The following is a 10,897-nucleotide window of genomic DNA, read 5'->3' on the forward strand; positions in this document are numbered from 1 at the left end:
GAATTCACTGGCTCTGGGACAAGTTGGTGCAGGAATATTCTGAACTAGTCACGAGCAGGGCTTAAAGTTCAGCACCACTCACTAAAGGAAATCCAAATCTTTGTCCCACTGAAATAAAACATTCTGTAGCCTGTCCTCTGGAAACTGAGTGAAAGATTGGATTCTGTTTATGCAGGCAATGGTCTAAAAATTCAGGGACTGTGAAAAATGCTTGGATGGTACAAAGAACTTATTTTTTTTACAGGTCCAGGGAAGATATGCATTTCAGTATAGGCTATGCAGAATTGAACTGATACACGGAACACCTCTATCCTCATCCCTGAAAATTTATACCCTAACCAGCAAAATCTGAGGGCAGAGAATGACATGAAAGATAATTGATTAGCCGCTGAGAAATGCTGCATTTCAACAGGTTACAAAGAATAGAGTAATTTAGGTTGGAAAAGACCTTTAAGATCATTGAATCCAACTGTTAACCTAGCATCTCCAAATATGTCTCTAAATGATGTCCCTAAGTGCCACATCTATGCATTCTTTAAATACATCAAGGGATGGTGACTCCACCTGTGCATCTTGATAAATAAATTTTTCATAATATCCAGTATAAACCTGGATGAAAGTGTGTTCCCATTGGAGCACTGTTTGGGCAGCTGGATCAGTCATGGTGGGTGCAGAGCTTGGAGGGGCAGTGGCTTTCTGCTCTGTGGGTAACAGTGCTCCTTGGTTGAGCTGTCTGGGTTTCAGTGCTCTTCCTGTGCCCCTTTCTGCTCAAGGAATCAATCCATGCCCTTGCTGACACACCACACCCTGGCTATGGGCACGCCCCAAGGACTTCTTTTATAGGCTTGGGATGCTTGGTTGGCTTGGCTCCTGGCCTCACCCTGGTCTCATTTGCCACTGTGGCACAAGCTGTGAGCTTCTGGCAGGTGTGTCTCCTCCCCTGACATTCCCCTAACACACCCACGTGCGCCACACTAGAGCTTCCCACTGCAGCAACCGAGAACAAATCTCACAGGGAAAAAAAAACCTACCTTTTTATATCTCTCAAGTATTTAAGTATAGGTGATGTATTTGCTTCTCAGAAGGTATTCGTATTATAGGTGAAATGTTGTTGATCTCTTCTGTGGTTTTTGTTATTTTTTTGTTTGAAAATGGTTTTGTTTCTTTTCCCCCCTCTACATATTTTAATTAAACAAGTGAAAATTATGTAGAACTTAAAACTCTTCTTGCACTCACAGAAACTGGCTGAACATGCATGTTGTGGGTCTTACTGGGTTGGAAATGCAAAAACTCTTTTAGTAGGCAGATGTTCATCTAAATGACAGGAGAGAGCCTTTAAAATAAGGCAGGTGCTGTATAAATGATTCCTATGTCCTGAAGTTGAGGAGTATTGAGTATTAGTAAGAACTTTTTATTAGGGATCTTAGAAAGAAGTGGGAATTAATTCAAATGTTACTCAGAAAACATGACAGAGTGAGTTCATATAATAATGATGGCAAATAGTCTGATTGGGTCCTGCAGAAACCTTGATGTGCCTTCAAAGAGTCTTGGATCTAATTCAGTATTGTAGGTTGGAAGGTCATGAACGCTAAAAAGGGAACCTGTAATCTATATGGGATACCATTTGAATACAAAAGAAAGGTTGTGACTTTCCTTTTATCTCCTCTTTCAGGCCTTTCCCAATAACTGTACAAGAATGCAGAATGAATCAGAACAGTCATTTACATTTCATTTGAATGCAGGTAGTATGTTTTGTGCTAAAGCCTTGGACTTACTTCTTACAGTGGAATTTAACTTTGGAACAGCTATACAGAAAGACCAAGCTTCTAGCAAGTAAGTATTAGAAAATACTCGTCTGGTCATGTTTTATTTCTTCAATCCTACTAGCTATTTATCTGTTTTCCACCTCTTACAAGTGTGGGGGAGAGTCTCAACTCTTTTTTACTTAGAGAAGTAAAATATTAGCTGTTACTCCTGTTTGGTGCAAGAAATGTTCTAGGGAGAATTTCAATATGTATTTTAACAGACCAAAATCTTCGGGAGGAATGTTTACTGGAGAAGGTTTTGTCAAAAGAAAACCCTGACTCTACTACATAAAATGCCTCTTTCTGGTAAACAACTGGGATTCTTTGAAAACAAACAAACAAAAAACAAAAACGCAAAAAAATTAAAAACAAACAAATGAAAACAAAACAAAACGTCACCTGACATGTCAGGTGGGAAGGTTTGTCATCTCATAAGTGCTACATGAAATTATTAAAAAAACATTTTGCTTCATTGTGGAGATTGAAAGGAAGAAGATGATATTTTTGTCCTTTAGAACAACCAACCAAGATGTTTGGCATAGCAGGAATCCTATGACTAACTCAAACCAGTGATCATTCATGTAAAAGTTTTCTTTTCATGGAAGAAAGACCATTTTGAAATAATAAAAATGAAAACAAAAAAGAACAAACCTAGAAGCATAAGCCAACCTTTGATGTATGAGTAGTAATAAGAAAAAAATGTGTAAAATGAATGCTTTTCTTGAGGAGAATTCTGTTCTTGTTAGAGTTTAAAAAAGGATTTCAGTTTGGATAATGCTTTTCATTTTATGCTATTATATTTAACAATTGTATGTTGAAGTTCTCCTCTTGTAAGTTCATGTATTTATAAATAAATTTGACAAAACTTACAAAAAAACAGGTTACTTCTGCAAAATGCATCTGGAGATGAGGATGTGTCATGTAGGTTATCAGTGCACCATGAACTACTGGGTCCCTCCTGTGCTGGAGCAGACTCTGTGGGTGCAAAAGCAGGGATCTATCAATGAAGAAGTTAAATGGCCACAATGGAGCACACTGAAAACTTGTTTCAATAAAGAAATAAGAACATTTCAACTCTTAGAGAAAGAGGGGAGGGGGGAAAAAGTGAAAACTCAACAATAAGAATAAAAACCCTAAAATTTTTTCCACTTTAGTGAGAGATCAAAGAATTCCAGAATTTCAGTCAATTTGGTTTATTTTCATACGAAGCAAATTAAAAGGTAAATTGATTGCGATACAGAAATACCTAGTAATTGTGATTCCTGGAACTAAGTAGTTTATTAAAGTAGCAGAAAAATGTAAACTACTAAAGAAAGGCAGAATCCAAGCGGATGTGTTTCCATAACAAGGAATACACTGCTGCTTTTCAGTTTTCATAAGGCAGGCAATTAAATATGACCATCAAGAAGCATGAGAAGTCTTTAATGCTTGAGCTTATGTTAAGATTCATAGATCAAATAGAGCAAGGTTATAGTTGAGTGAGGTGTATGGCCTGTGTTATGGTCAAGTACTTGATCACAAATTATTTGTTTCACCTGAAGATTTGTGGCTTTTCTGTAAAAGCTGTTTTCTTACTCGTGCTTTAATCCATACTGTCAAAGGTCTCTTAATCCTCAATTTACCTACAACTAGGTTGCTCAGAGAATTTATGCTTTCTAGGAATGCCTTAACACTTACATTTTAATTCCCTCAAAACCATCCATCCGTCTCCTTGGCAGTTTTGAAGTAAGACTATATTTTGTGTATTGCTAACTGGAGTTGGGATGGACTTGGGATCAAGTTGCAGGTCTCTGACTATGTGGTGGTTTGGATTTTGGGGCAGAAACAAGGAAAGGCCCTCACAGAGCAGTAAAGAGACAAGTAAAGGGTTGCCTGAATGTCCAGAGGCAGTGCATTTTCCCTGAGCAAATGTTTGCTGCCAAGGTGTTTGGTGCAATATCTGCTGTTTGGATCTTGGGTAGCAGTAAGTAGATCTCTTCTTACTACACGTGCTTATTGGCCACATGCATCATAGTCCACCTCTGTGCTATCAACATGGCACAGAATGGGAGCATTGTGGATGGCAATCCAAATATAATCACTGTGCAGAGCATATGGACTGGCAAGCAATGCTATCACATATTTGTCCTCATATGCTCTGTTTTGTCCATATAGATGATACTGTCTGTTTGTCAGTAACTAAAGGGGACAAAACCATATCCTTTGTCTGATTTATTTATTACTCAACTACAATAACAAAAACGATTGCAGACAAAGTTTTCTGTCTAGGTGGGATTGTTTTATACCCAGTATTGAGTGTTTCATCTTAGCAAGGACATTGCCACTTTTTTGTACAGAGTATGTGTCTGGTCATCTATGGAGTCGTTGTGGGCCACAGATTTAGTGACAGTCAAAAGTCTCTATCATAATTTAATTTCATCTAGCATGGTCACTATCATAATTTAATTTAGTTTCCAAATGAAGAGATTTGGCTAGTTTGCATTCCAATGTGAAAATCTTTTAACTGCACTAAAAATAGAAGAAAGTTGCTCACTTTGTTTCTGACTGAAAACCCAGCAGGAAAGAAAGATTTTTGAAGTGGTAAGAACTAAACAGTTTATAGACTGTTTATCTTTACTCACCCTAGTAAGATTAATTTCTTGCAGATCCAATCATTATACACCCCAAGGTGGACTATCAGTTCTGAAGGAAACCAGAAGCAGTGAATAAGTCAGCTTCACTTCCTTGCAATGCTAGCAACATCTGGGTTTCTAGTGCCCTTGCTAGCTAAATCGAAATGTCAGAGAAGTCTGAAGTCATAACATTGCTCCCCCTAAAAATTACAGAAAATCACTTGCTTTTGTAATGAAATGTCATTTGTGGTGTGGGCTGTGCTTTCTAGATGTAGTTTGAAACAATTTTCATAGCAGTCGAAGTGTCTGTTTATTGAATGAAAAGGAACTAGAGGGCAAATGCATTACATCTTTTCAGCTGAATTCAATTTGTGATTCTAGAATGGAGATTAGGCTTTTACTAATAAAGCTTGCTGTGAGGCTAATAACAGAAGAGATAACCACTTTGCTCTTTTTGCTACTCATTTCTGGGACTGAAATGTGTCTGAACTTCTACAAAGGTGCAGAACAGCACTTCAGGATATTTTGAATAGTCTATTCTTCTTAATGGGCTTTAAAAATACCTATTCTGGATGTTTTTCAAGTTGCAGCGTATTTCAGCTTTTATCTAGCACTCCTGCTTTTACTTCAATCCTGCATTGTTATAGCCCGAACCTCCATATATCTGTGTTTCAGGGGAAGGCACATGAAACATCTGCTTTGGGGTTTTTTGTTGCTGTTTTTGTTTGTTTGTTTGTTTGTTTTGATCATTTTTGTTTTGTTTTTTTTTTTTTCCTAAGTTTTCACTTTTTTTTAGAGTACCATGGCTTTTACTTATTTGTGTAGATTCACATTTCTTATTGTTAAAGCCACTCTTGAAATTTAATCCTCATTTTGCAGTCCTAGTAGCAGAGCCTCGTATGGGTTAATTTCTGTAGCTGCCAGATATTTTGACGAAGCACTGACCACTTTGTCAGGAGAGCACTGTTTCTGCTCAGGCTTAATATTCCATTCATCCTGCTGGGGGTTTTCTCATCTCTTCTTGAAGGAAAAATGGAGTTATAGGAAAGAGACAATATCCTCTGCAACTGTAAATCATTGTAGGATTGATTTTGGAGGGAGGATGAGATGGGGAGACAATGGCATAAAGGTATAAGAGGTAAGATATTTGGCCATAACAGGCAGACAAAATGGGAATTTTTGCAGTGCAGTACCATATATTGCCTCTTTCAGGAAAGATCTTTTCTCACACAAAGGTGGCATCTGCAGGAGTTTGTACATGTCCAGCCTACAGGTACTGCAGTGGGTGGGGAAACTGTGGGATGGAATTGCACTTAGACCTATCTGCCACGAATATTCTGCCCCCAGATGTGCCCCTGGGGAGACAGTGAGAGCTCAATGTACTAAAAAATGCCAGTGGGTTGAATTAAAGTCAGGAAAATGTGATTTTCTCATCAAATTTTGCCAACCTGTAGAGAAAGGCATCAGTATTCAGTCTGAGCTGATAACAGGTTTAAAAGATGTAGTATAATCAGTGCTGCCAGGAGACAGCATAGACACATCATTCCTTGTGTGCTGCTGTAGAATAGAAATTACATTGTCCCAAAGGGCTCTGTTGAAATAGAACTTTGAGTTTTATGCTTAATGAAAAGTTGTGATACTTGGAGATCAGTGAACCGAAAGGTTTTTTTTTTTCTTTTTTATTTTTTCATACTTATGGACAAGTTTTAGTATAATAATATTTGCTAAGGAGCTCTTGAAGGTGGCCTCATAGTCTAATGCCTCCAGCAGGAAGCAACAACCTAAACAGCCTTAAGCAAGGCTTTTAAATGGACTCCAGGATACCCAGTAGGCTCTGTTTTGAGGGCTTCTCTTGATTTTACCAAAGCTAAAGCAAGGAAAGAAAAAATCTAAAGGAAATATTTTCCCAGTGTAGGTCTTTGAAAGGATCTTATATATGTCTTACTCTCCAGTCTCTGCTGAATGAATAGTGAAGGGATCAACACTGTCAGCTGGGATGCATGTAGAAATAAATAACAAAATTTTGAAGAGAAACAGTTTTATTTACTTTAGTTAGAGATCATAAAAGCTACAGAATTACATGAGGTATGCAGAAATCTTCACAGCTTCTTGGAAGAAGCATTGGCTGGGGACTTTTTCATTAGGTCCATTTATATCTCTGACTAGTTTTTAGGGGTACAACAATATAACATTTGAAACCCACAGTCTCTTCTTTTTAATGCTGTGTTACTGTGGAATATCACTTTTGCATAAGTGATGTGAGCATTGCTGAAAAGTCAGGAAATGTCTCATCTATGCAAGTTGGATCCTTAAATGGTGATTCACAAAATTTTTTAAGTGCCTGGGAGTCTTTATATATTTTCACAGAAACACCTCTTGTAATGAGATAAACATGAAGCCATAAATAAGCTTCAATGTTATTAAAAAATAAATCAGAACTTAACAATAATGGAAAAAGGTATGATTTCTTATTCTTCCTAAAATGTAAAAAAATGTGTAGAAATTTTGCCTTGCAACTTGTGTTGAAATTGAGAAGGGTAAAGATTTTTAATTTTTTGACACTGCATGCACTGATCAAAAATTGTTACTTCTATTTACAGAAATGTAAACTTACTGCATATTTGGTATAGAACAATTTGATTCTGTGTGAGGATAAGGAGGGTTGATCAAATGAGTGTCAGTTATGTTGACAGCAAATAAGGGACAAGTTGTAATTGAATGGTCCCAGCAGCATGGCATCAGTTCTTACATGACAGGGAAAGCAATATGAACACTTCCTTGTTTTCCTTGTCTGCCTCTTTAGCTGTCTGTGTTACTTTTGCATCAATTCATCAGCAATGGCATTCTGTAAGAAGAGTCGCGCTGCCTATCAGGGAAAGCTATTGCTCAAGATGGCAGTGCCAGGCAAAATTGGACATATTAAATTTCCCTCCTTTCTCAAATAATGAACTTCTGATGGTGGCTGTTATTTTCTTAGAAGATATTATGTTTCTGATATTTGAGAGCCCAGAGGATGATCATAAATACCTCAAAGAGGTTCAGACACCAAGTCACTCTCTATGAGTCGAAAAGCAATCAATTCTTGATCAACAAGAACCAAATGTCAGTTTTCCTTAATGCACTGCGCACACAAAATTGATACCTGCTTGTAAGGTCTCTCTGCTTTCTCACAGCTGCTATTAGATTAACAGGCATCCTCACAGAAAAAATGTACCATTTTATGCCACATCATAGTGTGCTAGAAAACTTAGATAGGATGACATTAAAAAGCCTGGAATTAGCTAATCATCTGGGACCTTCAGAAATCCAGCTGCTGGCAGAGCTGACCTTGCCCCAGGTAGGTGCAGGTGTGGCATGTTAATGTCTGGTTCAGAGCTTAGGGCTGAATTAGAGCTAATCACTGCAGACAGCATAGCAGGATAGAGAGAACAAACAGTGACATACAGATAGAGTAAAAGAAAATTGTGCTAAGTAAGGAAGGAATAAATAATTGGCTAGGTTTCTTTATTATTACCTTGTGATGAAAAATTTGAGTTTGTTACTAACCTGCTGTTAAAGACAGTACCATTAAAGTGGAACTGGAATGTTAACAGCATAAGTATTTCTTTCTGATGTTTCTGGCTTAATGCACCTTTAATTAAATCTATTGGAACAACTACTTTGCTTTTATTGGAAAGGAGAAAAAATATTGGCAGGAAACCATTGCTAATTTAGGGATATCATTTTTGTAACCATCAATTCAATTAGTAAAGGCTGCTTGGATATTTTGAAGCAAAATTAAATGTTAGAGCTTTGCAATGCACTGTGTAATCTTTTTACATGTGTAGCTCTTAGCATGTAGCTCTTTTTACACGTGTAGCTCTTAGCAAAGTGATAACAGTAAGATGATTGTTCCTTTCTGTTATTTATTCAGTGCTTTCCCCATAGCAAGTACTGCCGAGCACATGAAAGATATGCCACCAAATCTTCCCTTTTACATACAAATAAAAGAACAACAAGTGTGTTATCAATGAGGTTTAAGTAGATGAGAAAATTACCCTGAGTTCTTCAGAGGCCAGTGTGAACTTAAAATAAGCTCTTAAGTGATTGAAAGTTCAGTTCTGGCAGTAGGTGCAGAAAGCATGGCTGGCTAGCTGACACACCTCAGGCTCTCACCAGCGTCCATTCACTTGCCTGTAACTTGCAGTCATGGCTCAGGTGATGGTGGTGGAGGGGTAATGAGCTAGGGCAGGGTCTGTTCCCGAGGACGTACATCCCACTCATTTGCTATTTGTGTGAGGACAGTGGGCAAGGGAAAGCAGAATTAAAAAGGAAGGGATCAAAACCTTCTGAATTTTTGTTTTCTAAGGGGAAGAAGAAATGCAGTAGTTAATGGATGATGGTAGATTCCTTATAACATCTGAAAGAGCCTATTTATTTCTATTAAAGAATATAACTGGGGAAGTTCATCTAATGCTCTGATATCCATGGAAGAAGAGAAAATTTGCTGGGAATATTGCTGATGCCAAAGGAGCTTCTATTCTCATTAAAATTCCACCCATGCTGGCATATAGCTTAATTTGCTTCTACTCAGTCTTATTTCAATACCTGGCATGATGCATCAACAGGGAAAGAATCCTCCTGAACTGCAATCACTGGCCTATGGCAATGGATAGTGGTAATAGCTCCCCTGGGGCTGTTGTAGACAGCATTCAGGTCTGCCATGGTGTAGCCAATATTGCTTTGCTTAAGACAGAAGAGTTTGCACCAGTAAAATACCTTTAAAACAGAATAATTGGTGTCCAGTAAGACAACATTTGTAAGATACTTTTCTTTTTTCCAGACTGGTATGGTTGGGTTCAACCCAGCTGTGTATCAAGTGCCCACCAAAACTTTTTTATGACTGCTCCCCTCAGCTGGACAGGGGAGAGGAAATGTAGTGAAAACCTTTTGGGTCAAGAAAAGGACAGGGTGTTTTGCTGGGTGTTTTGTGGAACAAAAATACCAATGCCCCATCTCCTCTCCAAGTACTTTTTTGGTCAGGAACATCAAATGCTGCTGAAAGTCATTAACTGTTCATGGGCTGGGAAAGTTTTTATCTTTGGGAATATATATTTTTTCATGACAAAATACAGGATAATAAATACATTCTTTGTGCTGATAGATTCTCTTAGTGAAACACAGCTATAAAGAACAAATTTTCAGCTGTCCTGTAATAAACATGCGTACCAGTCAGAAATAAGGTCTGCTGAGTTTGCACCTCAGAGCAAAGATAATTTAGAACCACTAAGGAGCTCAAATAACAATCCTGAGATGGCAACAAAAAAGTACAGACACAGGACCATGAGGGGCCCTAAGACCATAGGCACAAATGATCAGTCTGTACGCAACATGGAGAGAAACTTGTTTTGGGGTATAATAAGAAATATTGTTTGGCTATGCTGACTGAAGTGGCAGTAGTGTAACGGAGGTGTATATCCTGAACAGTGTTGAAAGCAAGAATCTCCTGCTAGAAGAAGCTGGATATTGTGAAAAATGGTAAGGAAAATCAGCAAATGTCTGTTAATTCTTTTGCCAACTACTATATGCAGGGTTGAGGTGGCTTAATCATAAACAGAATTGTGCATCAACCTGCGAAAATTGACTATAACTTATTATACAGGGGTCTTTGGATTGTTTTTGCAAGTCTGCAAGACAAGTTGCTGAGTTAACTGTTTCTATACTTCAGAAAAGGACATGCAGAATTGATCACTGATTTCCTCTGCTGTACTGACGTACACACAAGTATCATCACTAAAAAGATTCTACCCAGATATTTGGTTAAGGTTTGGTTGATTATGCTTTGATCAATTTCTTTAGTTATATGCCTTTGAAATCTGGATATTAAACATGAATGCAACAGTACTTTGGGAAGGGCTTCAAAATTTCATTCTGTATTCACTGTCACAGACATATTTTTCTCTCTGCATTTGGAAATAATGCCCTCTTAATACAGCCACTGTAGCAAATCCTGCTATCTGTTCAGTTGATCACGCATTATGATTTGGTTTATCCTTTCAAGTGGGTTAGAATAAATGAGATTTTCCATAGCTGAATTCCTAAATTGCCTTAAGCTGAACTTGGCTATTGATGATGCTGTGGAAATGGTGAAAGTCGCACGGCACCATTCATCAGTACACTGGGAAAGTAACATCTGAAAGGATGGGAATGAGGTAAATGTTATCTATTAAGAAAAAAAAAAGGGAGCAAAACCCAAAGAGTTACGTTATTTACCAGTGCTACAAAAATGTAGAAAATACCAAAAATAGTTGTTCATTTTCTGTGTGGAAGAATAGCAAAGGTGCTCTAAGAATTGGAGTCAATGTATTTGATTTCCTCTTAAAGTGCAGACCATACACGATTAGCCATATCAGAAGAAACCAGATTGTGTGAGGTTGACATCGGCCAGCTGCCAGACTATCAAGTTGCCACTGTTTCACTCTTTTTTTGTCACAAAACAGG

This window comes from Geospiza fortis, unplaced genomic scaffold, assembly GCF_000277835.1.
Source record: "Geospiza fortis unplaced genomic scaffold, GeoFor_1.0 scaffold98, whole genome shotgun sequence".
Classification (NCBI taxonomy): Eukaryota; Metazoa; Chordata; class Aves; order Passeriformes; family Thraupidae; genus Geospiza; species Geospiza fortis.